This window comes from Periplaneta americana, chromosome 1, assembly GCF_040183065.1.
Source record: "Periplaneta americana isolate PAMFEO1 chromosome 1, P.americana_PAMFEO1_priV1, whole genome shotgun sequence".
Lineage (NCBI taxonomy): Eukaryota > Metazoa > Arthropoda > Insecta > Blattodea > Blattidae > Periplaneta > Periplaneta americana.
The window spans coordinates 4,507,640-4,519,914 of NC_091117.1; the positions used below are offsets into that span (position 1 = coordinate 4,507,640).

At 35.9% G+C, this 12,275-nt stretch overlaps 1 protein-coding gene across 4 annotated transcripts in view; it reads left to right on the forward strand.

The window, feature by feature from the left end:
* The window catches only part of mlt (tubulin folding cofactor E like protein mlt), a 77,865-nt gene that overhangs the window by 42,632 nt on the left and 22,958 nt on the right, over nucleotides 1–12,275 (forward strand). The window lies entirely within an intron of this gene.

The following is a 12,275-nucleotide window of genomic DNA, read 5'->3' on the forward strand; positions in this document are numbered from 1 at the left end:
AACCCAGGTGAAGATGGATTTTTCACGTTGTCATAAATACACAGAACGTCTCTGGTTCAAACCCAGGTGAAGAAGGATTTTTCACGTTGTCAAATACACAAACGTCTCTGGTTCACACCCAAGTGAAGATGGATTTTTCGCCTTGTCATAAATACACAGAACGTCTCTGGTTCAAACCCAGGTGAAGATGGATTTTTCACGTTGTCATAAATTCACAGAACGTCTCTGGTTCAAACCCAGGTGAAGATGGATTTTTCACGTCATAAATACACAGAACATCTCTGGTTCAAACCCAGGCGAAGATGGATTTTTCACGTTGTCATAAATTCACAGAACGTCTCTGGTTCAAACCCAGGTGAAGATGGATTTTTCACGTCATAAATATACAGAACGTCTATAGTTCAAACTCAGGTGAAGACGAATTTTTCACGTTGTCATAAATTCACAGGACGTCTCTGGTTCAAATCCAGGTGAAGATGGATTTTTCACGTTATCATAAATATACAGAACGTCTCTGGTTCAAACCCAGGTGAAAATGGATTTTTCACGTTTTCATAAATACACAGAACATTTCTGGTTCAAACCCAGGTGAAAATGGATTTTTCACGTTGTCATAAATACACAGAACGTCTCTGGTTCAAATCCTGGTGAAGATGGATTTTTCACGTCATAAATTCACAGAACGTCTCTGATTCAAACCCAGGTGAAGATGGATTTTTCGCCTTGTCATAAATACACAGAACGTCTCTGGTTCAAACCCAGGTGAAGATGAATTTTTCACGTTATCATAACTACACAGAACGTCTCTGGTTCAAACCCAGGTGAAGATGAATTTTTCACGTTGTCATAAATTCACACAACGTGTCTGGTTCAAAGCCAGGTGAAGATGGATTTTTCACGTTGTCATAAATACACAGAATGTCTCTGGTTCAAACCCAGGTGAAGATGGATTTTTCACGTTGTCATAAATACTCATAAATGATGTTCTCTTGTTTTACAAATTGTCAAAGTCTGCTAATTTCTAAACAAGGCCCAATGATTAAGTTATTTCTTCATTGTTTTTATACGCAAGTTCCTTATGGCAATGTTGAATGAATCCCTATGTTCTGTACCCAGAAAAACACACGGTATAATTATGCGGCTTTGGATAAACCATGTTTTGCCAAGGGAATACCAATAAATGTGCAATTTATTACCCCGGCAGGAAGGATGGGCCGCTTTCTCTATTTTTCTCTCTAGCATAGCAAAGCTGTAAAATTCGTAAATATTCTTTCATCAAGTTTTGAGAAACAAGAACAATAATGGTATTCTTAAAAAAATACTCTACGTGAATTGTAATGTAGATAAATGATTAATCTTATAGTTGTATTTTAAATAGGCCTATGTTGAATGTTAAGTTATGGACAAATTTTCCAAGTGATGTTCCAGAAACTTAGCCCTCCCCCAATCCAAAATTTCTAGTTATGCCACTAATAGAAGGGGATTTTTTTGTGGCGAGGGAAATATCCTTCATCCTCGCAGCAAATAAATCTCACTCCGAAGTAGACCATTTCATTAAAGATGGAAATCGAAGTGTAGTAATATCATGTATAGTTTTTAATAGAGAGATCTTTATCTGTGACGTCATCTGAGTTTTTAATTTGGATGAGATGGCCATTTGAGTTGGCATGACTTAAACCAGGAGTGCTAGCAAGGCCCATAGATTTCCTGTGTTTAATTACATGTGTTTTTTCTCACTCTTACTTGTAGCTCATTTGGTAGAGCAACTGGCTACGGACTGGAAGGTCCTGGGTTTATTCCCTGGTGGTGACAGAATTTTGCTTGTTGCCAAACTTCCAGAACGGCCCCAGAGCCCATTCAGCCTTCTGTCAAATTGAGTACCGGGTCTTACCCGGGATAGAAGGCGGTGGGGGTGTGGTGCTGTCCACACGACCTCAGTCTATTGCCGAGGATTATGGAGTCTAAAGGAAAAGCCTTTTTTAACTTTACCCTTTTTTATGTTGTGAAACTGACATTTTTTGCGCGATAATAAGATGCGACTAGGATGTGTAATTACATATATAGGCTACAATGCATAGTGTTCTGCCTAAGTCAGGTCTTTCACTGCAAACCCTGCATTCTCCAATCTATCTTATTTTCTGCCTTCCTCTTAGTCTCCTCATACGATCCATATATCTTAAGGGGAGGCAGAGGTGAAATTTTCGAACAAAACTGAAGAAAAAATGAAAATTTGGTTTTTTCCATTTTTATTATCTTTATTTTGATATTCCGATGTTAGTTTTTGATTTTGTGCCCTTAAAAGTATGAAATTAAAACCAAGATAACTGTATTACTATATTATTCCCATAATAAACTAATACTTATCATTATATATATACCTCCTGTGAACATATAAATAAAACGAAATATTGAAAATTTCTTACAATATAGTGCATGGAGCTTTTTATATCAAACGATATAAAGTTTAATAAAATTATTAATATTTACAGAACTATTGTACTTAGAAAGTTGAAACTTGGTATGTCCATTACTAATAACATACTTATTTTATTATTTTATTTATTTATTTAACCTGGTAGAGATAAGGCCATCAGGCCTTCTCTTCCCCTCTACCAGGGGATTACAACTACAATATTAAGAGTACAATTACAATTATAATTACAATTAATATTGAATTTACAAATACAATAAAAATCAAAGTACTAAAAGATTAACAGACTAATAAAAGCTAGACAGTTCATTGTAAAAATTAAGAAGAGAGAAAATTGTTTTTTTATTAACTAAGTAAAAATTAAACCTATTCTACGCAGTAAGAAAATGCTTAATAAGTTTGCTTTTGAACGCTACTAAATTCCGACGGTCTCTGATGTCACTGGGTAGGGTATTCCACAAGCGCGAGAGCGAGATTGTGTATGATGATGAATACGATGATGTCTTATGTGTTGGTATGGCTAGTATGCGGCTATTTTGCTTAGTATCCATGATCAATTTCAAACAAATCGGATAAATTGTGTGGATTTTGAAATATTCACCTCTGCCTCCCCTTAATGTCGTCTAACATCTGATATCTTCTTCTGCCCCGAACTCTTCTCCCGTTCACCATTCCTTCCAGTGCATCCTTCAGTAGGCAGTTTCTTCTCAGCCAGTGACCCAACCAGTTCGTGTTTCTCTTCCTGATCAGTTTCAGCATCATTCTTTCTTCACCCACTCTTTCCAACACAGCTTCATTTCTTATTCTGTCTGTCCACTTCACACGCTCCATTCTTCTCCATATCCACATTTCAAATGCTTCTAGTCGCTTCTCTTTACTTCGTCGTAATGACCATGTTTCTGCCCCATACAATGCTACACTCCATACAAAGCACTTCAGTAGGCAGTTTCTTCTCAGCCACTGACCCAACCAATTCCTTTTCCTCTTTCTGATCAGTTTCAGCATCATTCTTTCTTCACCCACTCTTTCCAACACAGCTTCGTTTCTTATTCTGTCTGTCCATTTCACACGCTCCATTCTTCTCCATATCCACATTTCAAGTGCTTCTAGTCGCTTCTCTTTACTTCGTCGTAATGACCATGTTTCTCCCTCATACAATGCCACACTCCATACAAAGCATATCACTAGTCTCTTCCTTAGTTCTTTTTCCAGATGCTCCTTTTCCTATTAAAAGCTTCCTTTGCCATCGCTATCCTCTTTTTGACTTCCTGGCAGCAGCTCATGTTACTGCTTGTATACTCGACACAACATATAATGACGGGTAACAGGTTTTTATACTTGGTTATTTAACGACACTGTATCAACCACTAGGTTATTTAGCGTCAATGGTGGTAACGGGATGGAAGATGGTGACTGGCAGGATTTAGTTCTAATTTAGAAATGAGAGAAGCTATAAAACCGAGTTCATTACTCCCGATAATAGGATGATAGACGAGGAAGACGGGTAACAGGTTTTTATACTTGGTTATTTAACGACACTGTATCAACCACTAGGTTATTTAGCGTCAATGGTGATAACGGGATGGTTTTTGGCGAGATGATGCCGAGGATTCGCCATAGATTACCCAACATTCGCCTTAAGGTTGGGGAAAACCTCGGAAAAAAGCCCAAACGGGATTCGAACCCACGCCCGAGCGCAACTCCCGATCGGCAGACAAACGCGCTACCTCCTGAGCTACGCCGGTGGCAGGTAGCAGAGTTGAATTTCTTTCTATATAGTGCCGTATTGTAGAATACATTGCTCCCAATGATAGGACTATAAACGAGGTTGACGACTATACTTGTTTTTTTGAAAGATGGGACATGACAGTTAAGCGGCCGAACTTGGAACTACAGTGCTATGTTGCCAATATGGACTACCACGCTGCCAGCTGATGGAAGGTATCAATTGACGTTAAGATGGCTGACGTTAAAACATTAATTGACAATTGACGCAAAGGTAAGAAAACAATACAAAAATCGACAGCGAATCAAAGCTGAAACGTACCAAAGCCAAGAGAGCTATTAAGCACTCACCACGTGGGATCTGTAAGTTTGGCAACTCAACCGTTGTTACCATAGCAACAGGCCTACCACGCTATGTGACATTCAGTTGTTTTTCAGATCGCAGCTCTCCTGTCATGTCCCATCTTTCAAAAAAACAAGTACAGCAAATTTGGTTTATTGATATGTAACCTCCAGAGTTTAAACCCTTCTGAAAAAAGTCATTATAAACATTTTCATCTGTCTTAGAAATTCATTACACTGGACCGGGTTTGGATCCACAAATTTCGAATGTAATGGCGAAAATGGTAATCGCCATCGGCGTGGCTCAGTCGGTTAAGGCGCTTGCCTGCCGGTCTGAAGTTGAGCTCGGGCACGGGTTCGATCCCAGCTTGGGCTGGGTTTTTTCCGAGGTTTTTCCCAACCGTAAGGTGAATGCCAGGTAATCTATGGCGAATCCTCGGCCTCATCTCGCCAAATACCATCTCGCTATCACCAATCTCATCGACGCTAAATAACCTCGTAGTTGATACAGCGTCGTTAAATAACCAACCAAAAAAAAATGGTAATCACTGAAGAATCGAAAAGTATAGTTTTGCAAAAATTCTTGATTTTTTTTTACGGAAATGCACGTTTTCAACATATCGGACACAGAAAAGCTTTTGTCAGATATGCCGATTTTTTTTTTTAAGTTTGTACTCCTGAAGCACGAAAACATTTTCTGTTCCGGGAGTGTTGTACACGAATTGCGCAGTTCAGAATTGTCCTTGCCTTGCATGTAAACTGCAGCCTGTTATTTGTTCTCTCACCTTCCAGGTTAATAAGATGGGCACATATTGTACGTAGATCGCTCTTGCCTGTTCAGTCTAACAGCTTCTTGTTGAGCTTCGTCTTTGGGAACAAATATAACTGCACGAGTATGAAGCCAGCCAAAGTTATAGGGATAGGGGGCGTTGCTGATCTTGCTGGAAGAGCACGTGATGCTCTCCCGATGATTGAAGTTGGAAGTGCCTTCTTCAACGGCGACTTAAAAGTCAGCTGGCTACTCCAAACAGCTTTGTGTAAATAGGAAACTTGCATCCACTGTACAAATATAAACATGTATAAACACGTGCTTTGTATTACCATCAGTATAAAATGAACAACACTAAAGTTATTATGATGTTTTTTCTCTGAATCGTATTACCAATGATCTTATAGTTTTTTTAAAGCTATTATTAAAAAAACATACATACTTACTTACTTACTGGCTTTTAAGGAACCCGGAGGTTCATTGCCGCCCTCACATAAGCCCGCCATCGGTCCCTATCCTGAGCAAGATTAATCCATTCTCTATCATCATATCCCACCTCCCTCTAATCCATTTTAATATTATCTTCCCATCTACGTCTCGGCCTCCCTAAAGGTCTTTTTTCCCTCCGGTCTCCCAACTAACACTCTATATGCATTTCTGGATTCGCCCATACGTGCTACATGCCCTGCCCATCTCAAACGTCTGGATTTAATATTCCTAATTATGTCAGGTGAAGAATACAATGCGTGCAGTTCTGTGTTGTGTAACTTTCTCCATTCTCCTGTAACTTCATCCCTCTTAGCCCCAAATATTTTCCTAAGAATCTTATTCTCAAACACCCTTAACCTATGTTCCTCTCTCAAAGTGAGAGTCCAAGTTTCACAACCATACAGAACAACCGGTAATATAACTGTTTTATAAATTCTAACTTTCAGATTTTTTGACAGCAGACTGGATGATAAAAGCTTCTCAACCGAATAATAACAGGCATTTCCCATATTTATTCTGTGTTTAATTTCCTCCCGAGTATCATTTATATTTGTTACTGTTGCTCCGAGATATTTGAACTGCTCCACCTCTTCAAAAGATAAATTTCCAATTTTTGTATTTCCATTTCGTACAATATAAAAAAATCAATGCAATCAAAAAAACATACATAAAGGAAATAATTTAATACCAACTCAAGTAAGAAGAAAAATTTCGATTTCTTGTATTGCTTACAAAAAAAACGTTATATTATAACTTCCAAAAGTGAGCAGAAATTCATATAAAAACTCTTTCGTACACTACTTTTAACATTTAATACTTGAACACTTGAATATGAAATATACAGACACACTAAAACACACCCTAATCAAATTCTCAACACACAGATCAATTTCAGAACACACACACTATTTGACACAACTCTTCATCACACGAACGCACCCACACAACAGGCAGTGAAGTTGAGATAGCGCCGAGATCTAGTAGGCTCTGAGGATGGTGTCAAGTAGCACCGAAACAGCTGTAAGCCACACATGCTTACATAATTAACACGAGTAAGATCGCCATTTAATCAATTTATTTAAAAACTCTTCCTATTCTGTACAATCAAATGGCGGTATAACGACACTATGTGAATTATTTTCGTTATATTGAAATGTCGTTAAACCGAACAAACAAAATACAACAATATAACAATAAAATATGCAAGTCATTCATTACAATAATGAATGTCAAATGCGTAGATGTACTTATCGAATATATTTTCTTCGCTATATCGGACTTCTTCTGGTTTTTGTCAATTTTTTCCCCCTCTCTCCTCCTTTAAAGAGAATTGTTTGTATTTTCTCTTCGCTGTTGCGTTGATTAACATATTTTAGCTAAGAATATTCCATGTTGAATCTTTCGTACACTACTTTTAACACTTGAATATAAATAATTGATTAAATGGCGACCTTACTCGTGTTAATTGTGTAAGCATGTGCGGCTTACAGCTGTTTCGGTGTTTCTTCACACCATCCTCAGAGCCTATTAGATCTCGGCGTCATCTCGAACTTCGCTGCCTGTTGTGTGGGTGCGTTCGATTGTTGAAAAGTGTTGAAACACAAAGATCAATTTCAGAACACACACTATTTGACACCACATTTCAACACTTTTCAACAATCGAACACACCCACACAACAGGCAGCGAAGTTCGAGATGACGCCGAGATCTAGTAGGCTCTGAGGATGGTGTGAAGAAACACCGATACAGCTGTAAGCCGTACATACTTAACACAATTAATACGAGTAAAATCGCTATTTAATCAATTATCTAAGAATATTCTTTTCACAATGAAATTTCGGTCAGTCAGAATCTGCTAAGACAGCGGGAACGATACATTTTAAAGAACAAAGCCAGACAGTAAATGCCCTAAATGCCCGGTGCATACAAAAGTCTTCCAATGGCACGTTTAATATTCTTCAATACATGTGTGTAAAACACAAAGACTTGCTACAGGTAATACTAATTTGATATAACTGTACTGACGGACGTTTCTGTAACTAATCTACCGCTCTGCATGAAAGTATTTGGTTGCCATGGAAACACACTACTGGCGCCTCCCTCAGAAAATTGCACTCGTATATCAAATGACTAATACATACAGGTCGTTCGGTTAAACTTGAGTTATGACCTGCGCGGAAGAGGAGTGCTGGAGTCAGCTGACTTGCCTTTTAAAATAATTCTGTACTATGCGATGTGAAAACATACTATACTTTAGTCTGAAATTATTTTCTTACCTTGAATATTATATTCCTCACTTGACAACGAAACATTAGAAGAACCAATTTTATTGTTTTTGTTTTCACTAGAACCCTGTTCGTCTATTCTTTAACTGTAATTGTATTTTACCCATGTTTTTAAATTGAGAATATATTACGATTTTAACTGGTTCGCTACTGCGGGACGACTGACAGATTTCTTCCCCTTCCCTTTGCTGTGTGCTACTGCGCAACCAAAAGTCAGAGCCCAAGTCCTGACTAACTATCTGTACCTGTACTGGATTGGCCCGATTCCATTTGTAATAAAAGATGCTCTTTTAATTCGCTCATTTAATTAGGAATTTTTTCGTTGAAAATTCATTAAAATGATAATCGCTATATCGATATTTGACTGTATACAAAACCGACATTTAAAAGCGATGTAAGTATTAAGTATCGGCGATTTTGAATGACATTAGTTAGAGGAGAAGGGCTGTACAAATTCATTGATATGGCCCATCGTGCATCTCCAAATTTTCATGTCTAGTAGCCAGCAGTATATTGAATGTAGATCGTTTAAAAGGAAGCTGTAAAACTGGATTATATTATGAGCTTTCACTTACGCGTAACAAGTGACGACTATTCCTTGAGAGAGAGAGAGAGAGAGAGAGAGAGACAGAGATCGTAAATGGCTTTGCCATCCTACCTCATTTTTTAATTATTTTTGTCAAGAAACCACTAAAGTTCTATATAAGTAAATTGTGACTATAGTAAAATAAAAGTTTCTACACAAAATAAAGCCTTTTCGGCTTGTTCCATTTGTTAAGGGTGAGAATCACGTTTTTCAAAAGCAACTTGTATAGCGATCTTGAAGTCCTAAAATATTTACCTCGAGTTTCGAATGAGAAACATGATTTTGAAGATGATAATACAGTACATTATATGACTTGTTGAAAAGTGAAGCTTTATGCATATGGTTGTTAGTCACGCGGCATAATTCAGTCATATTTAATATTGTGTCATCATCACGCAAGCACCAACAATCGTTCGGGAACTCGTGTTCCTTCCTACAATATTGCGCTACGCACTTCCAAAGTGTTAGCATGTACTAGAATATTTTGATAACAGTTTTATTTTGCCTTAGTTTTGAGTTGATTACAGTTTGTATGCCACGCGACTACTAGATGGTTAAGACTCACGAGTGCACTGAAGTTAGTTTTGCAAGACCTGTAGGACTGAACGATATTTTATCTGCTTTCTTATGTACAGTAAAATAGGCAATTTAAAAATTGTCATTTTATTTCATATAAGTAAAGTAGGCTAAAAATGTTGCTACGTATTTTTTACAATTTTATAACACGTTCTTTATAACATTAATTAAAGAAACACACATGTAAATTGTCTTGATTGCAATGACGATACAATTTTGAATACTCACTTTAAGTATTAAATTTATTAGAAGCCACAGGTAACTGAAATCGTTAACAAATAATAAGACTACAGTTTCATCTACTTACTTTTATCATAAGGCAATTTTCATCTGGTGCATTTTGGAGAAACTGACAAATTTTATTTCTGCTCAATATTTTTAAAATTTTGAATGGAAAGCAACATTATTTTCATAACGCACTCCGCTTGGCGTATTTACTTAATTTATCGTTAATGACAAACGTTGATTTAATTAAATATTCCGATCAAAGACTAGAAATCTTGAGACGGTTTGATTTATAAAAAAAGTAAGCCGTTTCTATAATCTCCTTTAGTTTCTTGTTCGTATATTAATTATTACACATTCTTTGATTCTTTGAATCGCAAACTTACTTGAATTTTCTAATAATAAATGTAGCCTAATGTGGCACTATGCACAGCTTCTCGAATTTCAGGTGGGAGTACTCAAAAACTCATTTTCGTTTTCTTCCTCCACTATTTGATCACTTTTCATAATATTAACGACACGCTCACAGAAGGAAAAAATGGCGACCTTAACAACAATGCTTCTGACTTTATCTTGTTTTAATGTGGTTGCTAAGAAACGCTAAACGTGACATCTGTGGTTTATAAAAACAACGTTTTTAATAATTTTATTGCGGGTTTATTTTCTGCTGATTTATATCAAAATACATAGCACGTAGATATCAGTAGTATATTTTTTGCTTTATTTCCGTAAAGATTATATTATGTTAAATAAATTCATTAAAATATTTTGAGCCATATAAGTTTTTGATTACAGCAATAATAATAATAATAATAATAATAATAATAATAATAATAATAATAATAGTATTGTTTCTCTAATAAAAACATTTTTGGAAGTCATGCTGTCTTTAGCATTTCATTTACGATCTGAACTTATAATATGAAAGAAATCATTAAATCTATCTCGATTACATCACTTTTTGTTATTTTTCGAAATAAGAATCCATTAATTTTGTACTATTTCTTGCAGCAACACATGATTTCTCTTTATGCTTATTATATTGTGAAAGAAGGCAAGAAAACGCTTTTTTTTTCTGTCTGTGAGTTTTCGAAAGTGTTAATTTATAATTTAATAATAGATTATAACATTGCGCAAATAACTTTCTCAAAAGATTAATAGAACAACATAAATAACAAATTTTAGTGCAGTATAGATAGTTCGTGCCATGTCACCGTAAGCAAGCTCACCCTGAAGGACGGAGAAGCAAAATCACGCTGAAATATTGAAAAACCAAGAGATTAAATTTATCAGCGATTACTAGTTGCTGTGGAAACGCAAACAAAACAGGGACAAAGGTTCGTTGCTTATGGCTGCACATGTTTTACAACCACGTGTTGAACAAACTGAGCCAGAGGTCAAACTTCAGTGTTAGCAAGATGACTAGATTTCGACTGTTGGCAATTTATAAGAGAAGTTTGATGGACAGATTGTTTGTAGGCGGACTTTGTTTCGTTATACCTACTTCCGTTTCCTTTATAATTGAAATACATAGTCGCAATATCGTTTCATCATTTGTCAGTAGCCTTTCTAATTATTGAAAACGCATGTTACCGCAATCTACGTTCTAACCCTCGCTTTCGTCTACAAATGTGCGTTTGGAAGATTGCGTCTGAAAAATTCTTTGTGATTACATGTGGTGGAATGAATATACCATAACAACAAATGCAAGAACTTCCAGACTCAGTGAGACCCTCAGTTTATCATGTTTGAACGTTCCTGTCCAAGTTCATTGTCCAATGGCGTTCGTTAGGAATCCCAATAAATTTTATATATTTTTTTTGACAACTCCAGGGAACATAGCAGAGTAAAAAATAATCGAATTAAGGAAAATTATCCGAAATGTGATTGGATTACATTCCAACTTTATTTTAATTATTATTTTTTCATGTTTTTATGTCTTATTTTATAATACTGGTAATTAATAATATATTTGTAGTTGTATATTGTATCTTATATTGTTTTGTTTGTATATTGGCCGAGATAAAAAAAACTGGTCTCATTCTTAACCCCACTGTAAGGTTCGAAATTAATGAAGATCAACCAAAGCAGGTACATGAAGAGAAACGCGCTATTTACCTTCCATGCTGTGATGATCTCAGTCATAAATATAATATTCAAGACTGGAATGTCATTGGACTTATGTTTGGTGCGCGAGGAACAATTCCCAAATTTACATTGGAGATCTTCAGAAAATTAAAGGTTCCTGATAAGACTCTTCAGACAATTGCATCATCCATTTTAAAATCTTCATTGAACATCATCAATCACCATCTCTATTCATCTTTATAATATTCAATGTATATTATTTATTTTCAATAATTTTTATCGTTTTGATAGCCACCACATCTTGTCGCAGAATATTCTTTTTTAAAATTTCGTTATGTATTTTTTAACATTAATTTACATTTTCTTTTTTGTTCATTTGAACTGATTAGGATGCCGATATTTTAAATCCAAGATTTGGACGGCTATCATTTCGATGATATTCTCTCTTTCATAACGTCGAAATATTAAAAATAAAAGATGAGACATCAGCTAAAAATAACAAAACAACAACAATAACAATAAAACTTTAAACGTTACTTTCAACTTTTTATTTAACAAATTATCATCGCATTTAACAAATTAACATCGCATGAGCGAAATAAATAAGATTCACTAAAATATAATACAAATATTTTTAATTTGAAAGAAAACAACTAGGAATTTGAGTTGAGGGAGGAGGAGAAAACATCGGCAGATGCCGACTAAACATGTTGAATAGGGTTTACAATACCGTTCGGTATTTCTCTTGAACTCCAGTGA